Source organism: Magnolia sinica, chromosome 8 (assembly GCF_029962835.1).
Source record: "Magnolia sinica isolate HGM2019 chromosome 8, MsV1, whole genome shotgun sequence".
Classification (NCBI taxonomy): Eukaryota; Viridiplantae; Streptophyta; class Magnoliopsida; order Magnoliales; family Magnoliaceae; genus Magnolia; species Magnolia sinica.
This window is the reverse complement of record NC_080580.1, coordinates 25,706,252-25,723,525: the sequence shown is the minus strand read 5'-3', so window position 1 is coordinate 25,723,525 and position 17,274 is coordinate 25,706,252. Positions and strand designations below refer to the sequence as shown.

At 43.6% G+C, this 17,274-nt stretch overlaps 1 non-coding gene across 1 annotated transcript; it reads left to right on the top strand.

Moving 5' to 3' along the window:
* Window positions 1-11,496: 11,496 nt before the first annotated feature.
* Window positions 11,497-11,603, top strand: LOC131254446 (small nucleolar RNA R71). The gene has a single exon (XR_009175559.1). It is a non-coding gene; the product is annotated as a small nucleolar RNA R71 (small nucleolar RNA).
* Window positions 11,604-17,274: the final 5,671 nt, after the last annotated feature.

The window sequence follows — 17,274 nt, the reverse complement described above, 5'->3', positions numbered from 1 at the left end:
CCTGGTATGTATATGTATTTCAGGGATTTGCACATGTACACATATGATTCTATAAGTCTTCCGCTTGCGTTCTTCACTTATCCTTGAATTATGTTTGCAGTTTGGCTTAATCTATTCCATGTTTTATACACTCATACAGAAAACATACATCCATCATTTAATATGTTGCATAAGTGATGTTTTGAAACTCGGGAGCTGAGTTATGCTCGACCCCTGAATTTCAGGGCGTGACAAGTTGGTATCAGAGCATGAATTGGATTAAACCGGACCTGGGTTATGGTCACACACCGCACGCTGTCGCCACTTTAGTGTATTTGGGTGCGAGTTTATCGTAGATGTGTGTTTGTGTCTTGTTTCTTCTATCGGCGAAAGTTTACTGAAAATGATCGCCGAGATCGAGTTTGTGCTCTCTCCTAATCACACACAGCGACTCGAAATCTCTTCTAGACCATCTATTAATGAGTCTAGATGGTTTATCTTCCCATCTCAACCCTTCAATTGTCAAGAAATCTCTGTTTGTATCAGATTTCTACCCAAATGGCCTGATAGGCGTCGAACCAAGCAAAGGGGCCAATCGGGGCTTTTCCAGGGGGACCCACCTCATTTAGAGCTTAGGGGCCATGAGGACCTCGCCCAAACCGTGAGCCATCGCCGGATGATCCAGAGACCGGCGATGTCCTCGCCGATCATCGGGCCAGGCCGGGCTGGCCGGCTCGGGCCGACGAGTTTGTGGCCTAGTGTGGCCCACCCTTGCACGGTTCGCTGATTAAAACCTCCCTAAACCCTATCTCCTTCACAATCCACCCTCCCAAGCTCTTCTTTCTTTCAAGTTTCTCTCAAAAATCCACCAAATCTCTCCCAAATCTTCTTCTTCTTCCATTTTCGTGCACACCCAACCAACCCATCTCAAAACTTTACCCCCATTACTGTTTACTTTTCCTTTTCTTCTCATTTGGGCTCTCAAATCCTCCTTTGGGATCTCAAGTATGTGGAAGCTTCACCATCCTTCCTATTTCTCTCTTTCTCTCTTTTCTTATGGCCCTCTTTGAGTTTATCATAGCCATATTTTCCATCTTTACCCTTCTTTCTTTGATGGGGAAGAAGAGAGCGCCCGTGGATGAAGGTGGGCCTAGCCCCCCAACTCGTGCACGGAGGCCGAGAGGTGCCGCCGCGAGCACGACCACCACCCGTGAATTCCAAACCAAGCGGGACCTTGATCCTCAAGCTCCCATTGGAAGAACCCTGTTGGCAGAGTTATCTCATGGAGTCTCTGAAGGCCGTAGGGTCCTTTTTTAGGATCATGTTGATCCGTGACTATTTGGTGAGTTTCTGTTGTTGGAGCGTCTGGAAGGGGCCGGTTGGTGTCCCTTGTTCGAGGGTGAGTATCGCGCCAATGCAAGCACTGTTCGAGCTTTTTATGCCAACATTCATGATCCTTCGCTGGAGCCTCTGCAGTTCAAGATTCCTTGTGGTAGCGGTCGGGAGGCCACGGTCAACGTCGCTTTGATATCCTGACTCCTGAATGTGCCAGAATTTGAACAGTATGTGCGAGAAGGATCGTCGCACCCGATTTTTGTGTGGTCGTCTGGTCGAATGACAGCCTAATAGAAGTCTTCTAGCTACCAACATGACGGACGACTTCCGCTTGCTTCACCACATGTGTATGTTCAATGTATATCCAAGGTGGAGTAATCGCAGCGAATGCACGCGCCTGATAGTAGATTTTCTGTATCAGGTAGGGCAAGGAGCGAAGTTATGTGTGCCGACGTACATCTTGCATCAGATTATCCTTATCGCTCGTTCGATTAGGAGGACCGAATCGCTTCCATTTGGCAGCCTCATTTGTAAGCTTGCACATGAGTTTGGCTATCGGCTTGGGGCAGAAAAGCTGGTTCCTGTTCGTCACATTAATCTGACGACCCTTAAGCAGATGGAGATTGGTCCTCATCGACAGGCCTCAGAGAGTGATGATGAGTCAGAGAGTGATGAGGATGAGAGTTATGCTGAAGGTGGAGCTGAGATTGAAGAAGAAACAGAGCAGGACGAGGAAGAGGTTGAGGCACAGGATACGAGTGAGAGCTCTCCTCCAGTGACACCAAAGCAGAGCAAAGATCAGGCTGCCAGGGATGCCCGTATCGCTCAGCTTGAGGAAGGGTAGGCTGTTCTACGCCAGGATATCATGGATCTTCGAGGCCTTGTGAAGCATAAGTTCAAGAAGGTGACTCGAACTCTAAAGTCTATCCTGTGTTGCTTGAAGGATAAGGGTGCCCCACCTCCATCTCCTGATTCCGACGAGTAGTTGTCGTTGTAGTCGTCCTTTGCTTTGTTTTGTTGTTTCTTTTTGTGTGTAGCCGTTGTTGGCTTTGTTGTTGGAAGTTGTTTATTGTTGTTTGAAGTTTTAGATGCTTTAGATCACATGTTTTCCTTGTCGTGATTCATGTAATGCTGCACTACTTGTATTGTGACAAATTTTGTTAAATGGAATGCATGTTGTTTATCGTTAAAGTTGTGCTGTGAATGCTGTGTGGATGGATTATGTGGACGTAGAATCTTATGGGTTGCATCCTCTGTTGAATGTAGGGTATGCCTCCTAAGGGTTCGAAGACTTCGGCCCGTCTCTCCTTGGTTGAGTCGCTTGTTGGGGTTCCTCCCCTGAGCAATAGCCAGATGGATCCACACTCGGGCCCGTCTCATGTTGGTGTTAGGCCGACACCTATGGCTCCTCCAGTCACGCCTTCGGTTCCTGAGCCGAGCCGGGCATCTTCATCTACTCCGCCTTCTGACAGGTTTGAGCAGATGATGCTGTTGATGCAGCAGCAGGAGATTCAGCAGTAGCAGCAGCAGCAGCAGTAGTTTCTATCTTCCATGGCTGACATCTTTGTTCAGTCAATGGGGGCGACTCCACCTGCTTCACCTATGCCCCCATCTGGGAGCGCTAGTGCGAGTGGCACTTTTGAGTGATTCCAGCGCTTACAACCTCCCACATTTGTAGGTTCTCATAGACCCGAGGAGGCCGAATACTGGATGATCGCATCTCTAAGATGCTGAGATCGCTGCACTATTCTGAAGTTGAGGAGGTCGAGCTTACCTCCTTCATGTTTGAGAAGGAGGCCAGTTTATGGTGGGACAGTGTTCTCCGCACTGTTGAGGAAGGATATGAGTGGTCGTGGCAGGCGTTTGAGGCACGCTTCTATAAGAAGTATTTTCTGGTTACGTACCAACATGAGAAGGAGAGTGAGTTCCTTCGCCTCCGCCAGGGAGGGCTGTCAGTGACGGAGTATGAGAATCGGTTCACTGAGCTAAGTCGGTATGTTCCTTTGATTCTAGGCGATCAGCCGATAAGGGTGCGGCGCTTTTCTGAGGGATTGAGGCCTGAGATCCGATCGAAGATATGCTGTGCTAGCATTTCTTCCTATGTGGAGTTGTTGAGCATGTCCTTGCGAGCAGAGCAGGATGGGGACAGGTTGTCTTGTATGCGAGCACCTATGGTTCCCAGACCTGCACCTTTTCTCGACAAGAGGCCGCGGGCAGATTCTCCTCCTAGGCGTTCAGCGCCGCCCGCTCAGCAGATGCGAGATGATCTTCGCTGTTCGTATTGTGGGAAGATGGGGCATTTGGATCGTTTTTGCTTTTCGCGTATGCGGGCCAGTGGTTTTACTCCACCGCAGAGGATCAGCCGTCCGATGCCTTAGGTTATTTCTCCACCACCTCTTCGTTCAGCGCCAGCTCATCCATCCTTCAGACCTTCTATACCTACCTTCAAGCCACCTCAGCAGCCCATGGTTCCTCCACCGAATCGTTAGCAGCAGGCTCGTGTTCATGCGCTCTCAGCTGAAGCGCCTATGTCTGACTTGGTGCCGAGATCCTTCAAGGTTACAACGCACAGTGAAGGTAGTCCCATTTCTATGTTAGTGGATACAGGGTCCACTACCTCTCTTATATCATATACGGCAGCTAGGCGTCTGAGTTTGAGCACTATTTCTATGAAAAGAGTGACGCTCACTACCGCTACGGGAATTTCCTCTGCTATGAACAAGCGTTGTATGGATTGTTGGGTTGATCTAGGAAGTGGATCGATTCGTGTTGATTTCTTTGTCGCACCTCTTTTTCATTACGATGTTATTATGGGTATGGATTGGCTCACGAGGATGCGAGCAGAGATTGATTGTGAAGCAAGGTCGGTGACAATCCATGGACCTGAGAGCGAGACAGTTACTTTCCCAGTTAAGGTCAGTTACCCTTTTCGTCTTGATTATTATACTTCTCTGTTAGAGAGTATGGTTGAATCGGTGTTTGAAAGCACGCCTGTGGTTCGGGAGTTCGAAGATGTGTTTGAGTCGATTCCTGGATTACCTCCTCGGCGTGAGATTGACTTTACTATCGATCTCATGCCTGGTGCGGCACCCATTTCCTTGCCCACCTATCGTATGCCTCCGAGTGAAATGGAGGAATTGAGGAAACATATAGATGGTTTGTTGAATTTGGGCTTTATTCAGCTTAGTGTGTCTCCTTGGGGAGCACCTGTCTTGTTTGTGAAGAAGAAAGATGGTTCATTGCGATTATGTATTGATTATCGCAGGTTGAATCTGGTAACTGTGAAGAATAAGTACCCTTTGCCCAGGATTGATGATCTGTTTGATCAGTTGAAGGGGGCACGGTACTTTTCGAAGGTTGATCTACAGTTAGGGTATCACCAGTTGCGCGTCAAGAATGAGGACGTGCAGAAGACCGCTTTCAGGACTAGCTTCGGTCACTATGAGTTCCTTGTGATGTCGTTCGGTCTTACGAACGCACCGGCCGTGTTCATAGATCTGATGAACAGGGTGTTTCGGCCATTCTTATTCCGATTCGTTATTGTCTTTATCGATGACATCTTGATATATTCTGCGAGTTGGGAAGAGCACGAGGAGCACTTAAGAGCGGTTTTGGATACTCTCAGGAAGAATCAGCTTTTTGCGCAGTTTAAGAAGTGTGATTTCTTGAAAGAGGAAGTCAAGTTCCTAGGACATGTGGTGTCCAAGGAAGGGATAGCTGTCGATCTTGCCAAGGTAGCTGCAGTTCAGGACTGGAAGCAGCCTGGTTCGGTTACTAAGGTAAGAAGCTTTCTAGGTCTAGCAGGCTATTATCGACGTTTCATACGAGACTTCTCGAAGATAGCTAGACCGTTGTCTCAGTTGACACAGAAAGATTTGAAGTTTGCTTAGAATGAGAGGGCGGAGATAGCTTTTCAAGAGCTGAAGGACAAGTTGACGTCTACCCCTGTGCTAGTATTGCTAGAGCAAGGGGTTAAGTATATTATATATAATGACGCCTCTCGCGTTGGACTGGGTTGTGTCCTTATGCAGAAGGACAGGGTGATTGCTTATGCTTCGAGACAGTTGAGGAAACACGAAGAAAATTACACTAAGCATGACCTGGAGTTAGCAACTGTCATTTTCGCATTAAAGCTCTGGAGACATTACTTCTATGGAGAGGAGTTCGAGCTCTTTTGTGACTACAAGAGCCTTAAGTATATTTTCACGCAGCATGACTTGAATATGAGCCAGCACCGATGGATGGAAACATTGAAAGACTTTAAGTTCGATGTTTCTTACCATCCGGGCAAGGCGAACCTTATGGCAGATGCATTGAGTCGCAAGAAGGCTATAGAGTTTGCGGATCCGCTAATGATAGCAGAATGGGATATGTTGGAGTTTGTGTGAGAATTTGAGCAGAAGCTTATGGTGGAAGAGCCGTATGAGGTTATTGCACACATTCGTGTACAGCCCCTCATTGATGAGAAGATCGTTGCAGCTCAGGCAGATGATGAGCTTTTGGCGAAGATGAAAAAGCAGGTTGGTACAGATGAGAACTCTGACTAGAGTGTTAGTTCTGATGGGGGCCTACGATTTCGTGGCCGGTTATGTGTTCCAGACATTCCTGACTTGAGATGGGAGGTTCTCGAGTTAGCCCATAGTTCTAAGCTAGCGATGCATCCTGGTAGCACGAAGTTGTATCAGGATATGAGAAGATCTTATTGGTGGGACAACATGAAGGTTCATATTGCTGAGTTTGTCTCTCGTTGTCTCACGTGCCAGTAGGTCAAGGCAGAGCATTGCCGACCTCCTGGGTTGCTTCAGCCCATGCCTATAGCAAAATGAAAGTGGGACTTCATCTCTATGGACTTTATTTCTGGGTTGCCGAGAACGAAGAAGGGACATGACTCTATTTGGGTGATCGTCGACCGATTAACGAAGTCGGCTCACTTTTTACCGATTAGAGTCACAAACTCTGCAGACGAGTAGCTAGGTTGTACATCAAGGAGATTGTGCGTCTGCATGGAGTTCCCTTGGAGATTGTGTCTGACAGAGACACGCGTTTCACATCTATCTTCTGGACTCGTATCCAGGAAGCGATGGGTGTGAAATTGAAGTTCAGCACCGCGTTTCATCCGCAGACAGATGGGCAGACGGAACGTGTGAATCAGGTTCTGGAAGACATGTTGCGAGCTTGTGTTTTGGATATCAAGGACAGTTGGGATGATTGTCTCCAGTATGCAGAGTTCGCGTATAACAACAGTTTCCAGGCGAGTATTGGCATGGCTCCCTATGAAGTGTTGTATGGTCGCCCATGCAGAGCACCGCATTGCTGGGTAGAAGTTGGCGAGCGTAGTTTGATTGACCCGGAGTTGGTGCAGGCGACTTCAGAGAAAGTTGACATTATTCGACGTCGACTTCTGACAGCCTAGAGTAGGCAGAAGAGTTACGCTGATACGAGGCGGCGACCGCTTGAGTTTGAGGTTGGAGACCATGTATTTCTTAAGGTTTCCCCTATGAAGGGAGTTCTGCAGTTCGGTAAGAAGGGAAAGCTCACACCGAGATTTATTGGTCCATTTCAAATACTGGATTGAGTGGGAGCGGTAGCATACCGCCTTGCTTTGCCCACACCACTTGCGGGCGTGCATAACGTATTTCATGTTTCTATGCTGAAAAGGTACGTTCCTGATCCTTCGCATATTATCAGTTGGGAGAAGGTGCAGTTGAGCGAGGATGCCACATATGTACTGCGACCGACGTGTATTCTAGACAGGAAGGAGCAGGTATTGCGTAGCAAGATCATCCCTCTTGTGAAAGTTCTATGGACGCATCATAGTGAAGAAGAGGCTACTTGGGAAACTGAAGCTGAGGTCAGAAAGAGCTACCCTCAGATCTTTGAGGAATATGAGAAGGTATGAATTTCGAGGATGAAATTTTCTTTAAGGGGGGTAGATTGTAATGACCCAGAAAATTTTGTGCCAAGACCCGAGTACTACCTCTATTTTCCTTAGAAGTTATTTGTGGGTTACTTAGTGCTAAACTCGATTGCTTGTGAAATTAGCATCAATCACTTTAAATTTGATCTGCATGACTCAAAACCTGTAGAATCATTAGCGCTATGTTACTCTGAAATCTGGGATCCATCGCTAAATCCAGTTGCTCTTGGGAATTTTTGGAAGTTCTGGATCAGACCTGGACCACGCGTCGAAAGTCCGATAGTGATGATCTTAGGCTGTATTGGTCACCATGTTGGACTTGGCCATCACCTCAAAAATCAAGTCCAGATGATGTTCTGGGTCGATTTGATTGAGTCCGGAGTGAAGAGTGTGAGAACGGTGAGAAATTAAATAAGATTTTATGAAATCTGAGTCGTGTCGCTTGCGCGACGATTTTAAGCAATCTGACCGTTGGATTCTGACCCAATTTCACCCTCAGATCAGGGAAGGTGGCCGAGGCAGGTCATGGTGCTCGTGGTCCTGATCGAGTTTCGGTGACCGTTGAATAGAGTGTGGTCCGCCACGGCTGATCTGTAGATCCGATCGGTACGAAAACTCAGTCTGACCTATATCCATGGTCTGTGAGCTTAAGTCCGACCTCTCGTGGAAAAAGGCCTACCGAAAGTGTTCCGTTGGATCGAGAGAGGCCTGTTTTGGTTATAACCTAAGTATACCTTGGCCCTGGGGTTATTTTCATCAATGTTAAGCCTATATATAGACCTTAAAACCCTAACTCTCTTTTCCATACGAATTTCCTAACCCTAGTTAAGAAAGAGAGAGGAAAGAGAGAGAAAGTGATAGAGAAGTTGGTGAATCATCTTAGATTCTTTCCTGTTCTTCTTCATTCTTAAACCATCACTTTAGAATTGTTATTCCGGTGATTCTAAGTTCATTCTTGGGTAAGTTAACCTAACCCTAATCTGTGTTAGAGCTTAGAATAGCCTTTATATTGTTGTAGCTCATTTCTATTCTTGCCTTAGGTTATCTTGTCACCGTTGATGAAGACATATCGTCTGAATCAGTTCGGTGTTCTATTCCTGGTTTAAGGTGCGGACTTTAATTGTATAGGTTATAGTTTTCAAGGCTTTCAATGTTAGCTAATAGTTTATTCTTGTTATGGATGAAATTTCACCTGCCAAATACTATGTTTATTTTGTATTCCTGATATGCATGTGTTATATTGCGATTTGTGTATTATATGTATATGTAGGAAGTACCGTATACGTATAAAATATGCACATGTGTTTGCCATGATTATTTGTCGTGTATTTATGCTAGATGTATGTGTGACAACTCCTTGGCAAAAGGAATTGTCCAAATGCGTGTATTTCAACCTACATCATGTATGTTGTATTATGTAATCTAAGTGTTTGTAGAAATGTCTGAATGATCCAAAGTGTAATATATCAACCTAGTATGGATGTTGAGAAGTGATTCTCAACTCTCCCATTAGTGTGTATGATTTCCTTCATGCAAGTTACATTCCTTGTTGTTTAATTTCAAGTATTACTTATGTGAAAATCCATGTTAAGTTGATATTTCTTTAAATGCTCATGTACCACATGATTTGAGTTGTTGTTCCATTACTATTCTAAATTGTTGATATGAATATCTATTGTAGTGGAATATGTTTGGGACTATGAATAGTCCAGTAAATCAGTAATCGGCCTTGAGATTGTGGCTGAGGCTGCTTTCGCCACAAAGGACGTGTTTTGGCGAACCCAAGTCGTATTAGAATTGTCGGCAATGGTTTGGCCACGCGTAGTGTTTGCGCACTCTATGTCGTTCAACCCAACGTGCGCTCGTGCTAGTCGAGTTCGTCAAGTAACCCGATTGTCCGATGTATGTTCACCATGTATGGACGTAATTGTATGAATCTAGGGTACCGAACTTACCAATGAAATCCTGTTAACCATGGTACCTTGATCCGCTAAGACTCATGAGCCGAACATGGTGGTATAGGACACCGTGGTCTAGCTGTCGGCCTACGCTGGGGTGACGATCCTCCCCGTAGTGACCAGTGAGCAACCAAACTCGTGAGCCGATTATGGTGGTATGGGACACTATATTCGTGCTGTCGGCCTACATTGATTGGTGACGAGCCCTTTGTAGTGACCTCGAGCATACCTGGATACCGCATTGAGGTGACGAGCCTTAGTGTAGTAATGAAGGTGTGATAGGCGTGCATTGATTGGTGACGAGCCCTTTGCAACGACCTAAAACCATATGATCGTATGAGATTGTCTAGGACTGACGACCCTAGAATGGATCACTGTTTGGACGTTGATATGAGGAAGGTACCTTAGCTTCCCAATCCTGCTGTATGAAAAGGACTAATAACAACTTGGTAATCATGTTCATGCACCGCATTTGCATGTGCCTGGAAGAGGTTGCGCACTTTGAGGCGATGTCATATGTAACGTAAGATGAAGACGCTGAGGGTGTACGTGCGAGGGCACGCATCATTCTACATACATCCCTGCATTAACAAGAGTACTTAGGACATGTTTGATTGTTTTGCTTTATCATTACTGCTTGATTGAATTGATAACATGTTAACCTTTTCTTTATTGTTCCACTGAGTTGATCACTCATCCCCTCCTTCTGGGGCGGTGTTAAACACCCACCAGACTCTGTCTTAGTTGCAGATGTTGATGAGACCTCTGAGGCAGAGCCGGAGATCAAGGATGATGAGGTTGTATTTTCTTTCATGTAGTTTTCAGGTGGGTTCTAGTGAGCCTTGTTTTGATGCGTGGGATTCTAGGATTTCTTTTAGGATTAAATGATGTAATTTGATACTTGTAATTTTGATAGTAACACTTGTAAGTACGACCTAGTATGTATATGTATTTCAGGGATTTGCACATGTACACATATGATTCTATAAGTTTTCTGCTTGCGTTCTTCACTTATCCCTGAATTATGTTTGCAGTTTAGCTTAATCTATTCCATGTTTTATGCACTCATACAGACAACATAAATCCATCATTTAATATGTTGCATAAGTGATGGTTTGAAACTCAGGAGCTGAGTTATGCTCGACCCCCGAATTTCAGGGCGTGACATTACTTTAGGATGACACTCACTTTTTCTGTTAGAAAATTTTTCTTTTTGATATTTTTGTCTGTTAGTCGTGCACAAGTCTTTCAGAAATTTTACATATAAAGGTATTTTTTTTTATGATATCAAGTAAAGGAATATTGACCTTCACTTGTTTCAACACCTCTAGAATATCCTAAGAGTTAGAGAAAGGTTTTGGTGCAACTAACCGTTGGGAAAATGGGGCAATCGGCTTCCCTTGAAGTTCCGGTTCTAATTCTTTTGGGGCATGGATAGATCTATCATTGTTGTCCTCTTCCGGGTCCTTAGGCTTTTCAGCCCTAATCGGAATGGTTTTGTCAATGATTTTCCCACTCCTAAGAGTGGTGATAGATTTAACTTGCTTCATTTAATTTAAAGAGCTTGGATTGCTAACTTCATATTAGGGTTTTGGATTGGGAAGAGGTTGAGCAGGAAGACTCCCCTTGTTCCCAATCACACTTTTATTCTCAAGTCCTTGCATGGCCTTTGTGAGGTCTTGAAAGACTTCTACCATACCTTGATTGAAAAGCTGTTGATTTTGAAGATGCTTTAAAACCGAATCCTCCTGAGGTTTCCCTTGATGTGGAATTTGATTAGGGAATCCTTGAGGTGTAACGATTTGTCCGTTTCTCTAACTAAAGTTTGGATGATTTCTCCAACTAGGATTATATGTGTTAAAGATGGGTCCACTAAAAGGTCTTTGGTAATTATTCACGGCATTGGATTGCTCATTCAGCACCTCTTAAAAGGTAGGTATTGTTGGACAATTTTCAGTTGTGTGAATATTGCAAGTACAAATAACGAAAACAGTATCCTTAGCCTTATCTTTCTTTAATTCCATGGCCTCAAGTATTTTAGTAAGATTAGCCACTTTAGCGTTAATATCATCTTCCTCTTTTAGGAGAAAAACTCCGCCCCTCTCCTTAGATTGAGTCGACCTAGACGTGGTGCTTGATTTTGGGGAGATGTCGCATGATTGTGTGTTTTCAGCAAGCTTATCAAAGTAGTCTCATACATCATCAACATTTTTATTCATGAATTCCCTGTTACCCATTATCTTAACCAATTGGCGCATGGAATATGTCAGTCCATCATAGAAGAAGTTAGTGATGCACCATGTTTCAAAACCATGTTGTGGGCATGAACTAATAAGATCTTTGAACCGCTCCCAACATTGGAAGAATGTTTCATCTTCCTTTTGGGCGAAGTTCATGATTGACTTTCTAAGGCTGTTCGTCTTATGGTATGGGAAGATTTTCTTTATGAACTCCCTTGTCATGTCAATCCATCTACCAATAGATTGAGGACATAGTGAATGTACCAGGTCTTAGCTTTCTCTTTCAAAGAAAAGGGAAAGAGTTTCAGCCTGACCGTGTCATCAGACACGTTTGGAAAGTATAAAGTGGCTATAATCTTGTCAAACTCTTTCAAGTGTAAGTATGGATTTTCAGATTCAAGCTCATAAAATTTTGGAAGGAGTTGGATCACCCTTGGCTTGATATCCATGTGTCTCATATTTTCTGGAAAAAACCATGCATGAGGGTGTACTCACCCCCGCCTGTTATAAATAATCTCGCAAGGTACGTGGCAAGGGTACTTGATGCACCTCGTTCTCATCCTAGACTTCCTCAACCCTAGGTTAAGGTTATCTTCTCAGTTGATTAATCGGTTGATTTGCAGCCACTACTTCAATTAACTCTGAGAATCTCGAGTGGTGTCTAATCCTGTGATGGATAGATAACCCTTCAACCAAACATCCTTCACTCAAAAGACGTCGAGTGTTATCATGGACCCACTTGGGCATGAAACACTCTCAGTCCTCAATTTTAGATTCTAACTTAAACCTAAAAGAGAGAAAAGAAAATAAAAATCTAGAAATAGAAAGAGAGAGGGAATTAGAAAGAAGTTACCAAATTAGAAGTTCCTAATTAAAATCCAGTAAAACAAAAAAAAAAGTCAGTTTCTAAAAACAGAAATTCTAAAATTAGAAAGTTTCTAAAAATAAATTAAAACTAATTTCTAAAAACAAAAAATAGAATGTTTCTAAAAACTGAATAGGAAAGTTCTAAACCTAGAATTAGAAAGTAAGTTAGTTTCTAAAAATAAAAGAAATCCTAGAATTAGAAATTTTCTAAAAACATAAAACAAACCCTAATCCTAAAAATAGAAAAATAGAAAAACCCTAATCTTAACCTAATTCCAAAACTAGTTAATCTCAGAAAAATGTGACTGTTAATCCTTGGCAACGGTGCCTTGGCAATGGCACCAAAAACTTGTTCACAACCCCAAGTGTGATATAGTAATAATCTCGGTAAGACTGAGGTCGAATCCACAGGGACTAATCTCGTGAGTATTCTGAAAGCAACTAGAACTAGAACTAGAAGAAGATGTATATCTAAATCTGGAATATTTGAAAGTAATTATGAGAGATTTAATGAAAAAACTTAAGAAATTCAAAGGTAGGAAACTAGAATTTCTAAGGATTCACTTGTAGAGATCAGGGAGATCTATGCTTTATTCAAGTCACACGATTGGAGTCGGAGTCCTATCCTATCCGATTGGAAGATATCTCAGTAAAATCAAATCTGAACTTCCTTTGACCTAATTCTCGATGGAAGAGCAGTGTGAGAACTAAAAGTGATTCCATTACAAAACCATGCCTATGAGATAATGTCTCACAACGGGATTTACCAATCCCACAATCAATCCGAGAGAATTGTGAAAGTTAGGGAGGATTCCATCATCCAACCATGCTTAAGGGACAATGGTGAACAATAGGATTTCCTAAATTCACAATCCCAAAATATGAAAAGAACATACTCAATGCTATCGCAAATCCATTGTAATTTGAGTCACAACAAACCATTAAAAACTGAAAGTATTTCTTATAATCAAACTAGAATCAAAGTAAGTTCATCATAAATATGAATCAAAGCAATAGAAACATTCTATCACGTTACAAGCTTCACCTCTTAGCCCTAGCTAAGAGGTTTAGCGAACCATAGACATGATTGAACTAAAATCTCTAGAAGAAAACATGAAAAAACTAAGGAATAAAGGAAGAAAAACCCTTGGAGACAGCTCTCCACCCTTGTACTTTGCTCCTCCAAACTCTAGATGATCCCTACGAATGCCCTAGAGACTCCTATTTATAGTTTTGTAGTACCTCCTTTCGCACCAACTTGGAAAAATCTAGAAACCACCTCAAATTTATGAAGCTTCAATAATATCTAAGGGGCTTCGATATGTCCTTCGATATTATCGACAGGTTAGTATTGAAGATCGGTCCAAAATGTCCAGCGAGTTTGCCTAAAAATCCTTAATTTCTCGATATTATCTACAGGTCTTCGATATGTCCATTCGATATTATCTATAGGTCTTCAATATTATCGAAGGCCATTCTGATAGTTTTCTAGAATTTGACCTTTCTGGCCCCGGAATCCATTTTCAGGACGATTTTCAAGTTTCCTTATCTTCACTTCAATTCTTCGATTCTCTTCCTTCATCACTTGATTTCATTGGATCTTTGGCATATGAATTCTTCAATCTTGGTCTCCTAAGATCCATCCCTTGACTTGGTGATTCTTGAGCATTAAATCCAGACTTTTGACATTGTTTTCAATCTAAGCTCTTAAATTCACCTTGCAACACAAACATGAGTAAAATAGAACATTAAGCATTATTATGTTCATAAAACCAAGATATAAATGGGGTCCAATATGCAATATTTGACCCTCAACACCCACAAGGCCTAGCACAATGGATGGGCAACACTAGCATGTGAAGAGACACTAAGGCTGGACATCCAGCCCCATATGGGCCTACCTGGACACCCAAAAATCTGGACAGCAAGGTCCTTAGACAATTAGATTGTTAGTGGACTGTATAAGGTATAAACGGGGCCTACGATCTCATAAAAACACAAGCATAGAGGGTATACAAAACACCCCCAATCTGGTGGGTCTCATAGCTTCAAACAGCCAACTATATACAACAAATTCTGGGCCCTTGCTGGACATCTAACTCACCCAACTTCCTGGGACTGCTGGGGTCCAGCAAATGCATTATTCGAGCAATACAATTACTTCATGGTGGCCCATATATATCACAATAGGCCCCACTAGATGGAATCATGGATAGAACTCACAAAAACAAGGTGGGCCTGCTACTAGACTACAAGTCCAGCAGCACCCCAACCATTCTGGGCATCCATGGGGCCTGGACGGCTGGCACAAATTATGCACATGATGGGCCCCAACTCTGGACATCCCACTAGGGGGTGGGCCACGTTTAGTTGAGCCACACAATGGAGGACAACTAGATAAAACAAATCATCAAGGTGGGCTAGAAAAAAGGGGGTGAACGATCTGCCCACTATGGTCTAGCAAAATAGATGGACAACATGAATATATTCACATATACAACATGGTGGGCCTGTGGCCCCACACAATGTGGATAAAATACATCATGATGGGCCTGCAAGATGGGCCCCATCAAATGGACAGTGTGTATATAACGCACTCCTCATGGTGGGCCTGTTGGACGTCCAGCCCATGGATAACCTAATAGAAATACACATCATGGTGAGCCTGCTAGACGTTCAGCCCATGGACAGCTTGAATGAACAGATACACCAGTGGGTCTCACGTCTAGCCCTTGGATGATGTCACGCCCCAAACTCGAAAATCGAGTTCACAAAATTCCTGATTGCCAAATCCGATGCTGACAGCCTCCGTAGTACCCCATTCTCGGCTCCCAGCGCCCATACGCCAGATTCCGATCCTGGGATCCTATAAGTAGGATTTTCAAATGTACATTTATCTCGTAAGAAGCATAACCACAAGTTTACCCAAATCACAAAGGCAACATCATCATCACATATCCACTAATATAAACAGTTGATTATAATACTGAAAGGGAAACACATATATCGAAAATTAAAGTTCCAAAAGACAGCTGCATGCTCCAAGCTCAACGTTGTTGCAACCTAACGCCACCTTCACACATCTATTGTGCATAAGCTTATAGAAAGCTTAGAGGGTGGTGTAAGTGTGTGCGCAAGGTAAGTGTCAAGTATGTTATATCAGAGCAATGCGGAAACATGCTGGTAAGTCCACAAATGCCATCAGCCTTATCCAGGCTATGTAATGCAAAAACATAATAAGCCAATATCATATAATGAATAGTTATGTAGTGTGGAGACATAGTAAGCCAAATATCATATACTGAGGATGTAATGCAATATGCGGTGTGAATGAAATGACCAATCTGGAGTGTGAAGTCGGGATGATAGTATGTAGTGTCACAAGCTATGGGGTCCATCACAAGGGACTTTTATCCAAACCAGTCTTATACCTAAATTTGGATAGATAGACTCAATATAGTAAACTCCTGATCTCAGGTTGGTCGCGCACCCCAACTAAAATCCTAGCCATTGCGAAGGTACACATAATAATTAGTTGCGCACCCCAGCCTGAGTGGATAGTGAATGAATGAATGAATGAGTATAATACTGAGTACGTAACTTCCACTTAGTAAGTCCACATATCAATATCGTACATCTCTAAGATCATCACCGGGGTCTAGTGCACTCCACACTGGCAGCCGCCTCCCTAGCTGGACAGCCATGCAAGTGGAAAAGACCTCACTACCCACATGCCAGTAGTATATCAATGCCTACCCGACTCATCGATAGTGAACCCATTTGGGAGCTTGTCAAACTCAGCCTAGCTTACAGCCCCTCACTCAAGCAGATAAGGCCACACCCCCTTCCAACCGACCATGACATAGTGGGAGACATGCCTTACTGGTATTCGACACTCGAGTGCTCATGTATCCACTCGGTCTAGACGTTGGAGTCTCCTCTAGTACTAGAGGATTCTGGGGCTCTCACCTAAGGACATCCTATGTGCCCATAGTGCTGGAACCAAATATTTTTGATGTCCCATCTGGCCATACACGACTTGCTTGTGGAGGCCACAACCCTATTGTCGCTAGGGCATACGGTGGTCATATCACAAAATGCAAGATGCATGAGTCACACAGTCCAATCATGCATTAATCCTGCGTATACCGTGCATTTATGTGGGATGACTCTGCCTATCAGGGAGTCCCATAAACAACCTGCCCTATGGCATATGCAATGGTCAACCACATCTCATAACAAATATGCAGATGATACTTATGGGCATGTATCATGATGTTATGCTGTCACATACTCATAATCGGTATTGATAACCGACACTAATAACCAACATCGATAATCGACCTTGATAATTAGCATCGATGATTAACATCGTCATCGATGAGAATGAGCCTAACAAGGCCTAAGGAAATGTCATAATGTGTACATTCAATCACCATTGCCCATCAATGTGGACATTTAACCAACATTGCTCCCAAGGAGTGGCCCACATAGAGCCTAACATATATGGGCCTATGGCTTCACATAAGGGCCCAATACACATCTCATTGGGCCATACATAAAGGCCTCACATATGTCTCATTGGGCCTCACTCATGGTCCTTATATACATCACATTGGGCCTTAACCCATGGGACTCAAATACATCACAATACAGACAGTCTGGATATGTAAGGAATACACCACGGTGGATCCCACCGTCCCGTGCATTAGACAGTGAGGATATAACACATATCATGGTGGGCCCACCGTCCCATCTAGATGGTGGAGCTGAAACACATACACCAGATGGCCCCACACATCAGATGGACGGATGATGTGAATAAAACCCATACATCTCAGTGGGGTCCACAAAGATGGACAGTAGGGAGAACACATACCTTATGTGGTGCCCACGTGTGGAGAGCACCCACCAGGTGGGATTCCATATAAAACATCAATATTTGGTGGGTCCCACAGTCCAACGTTCTGGATGATGG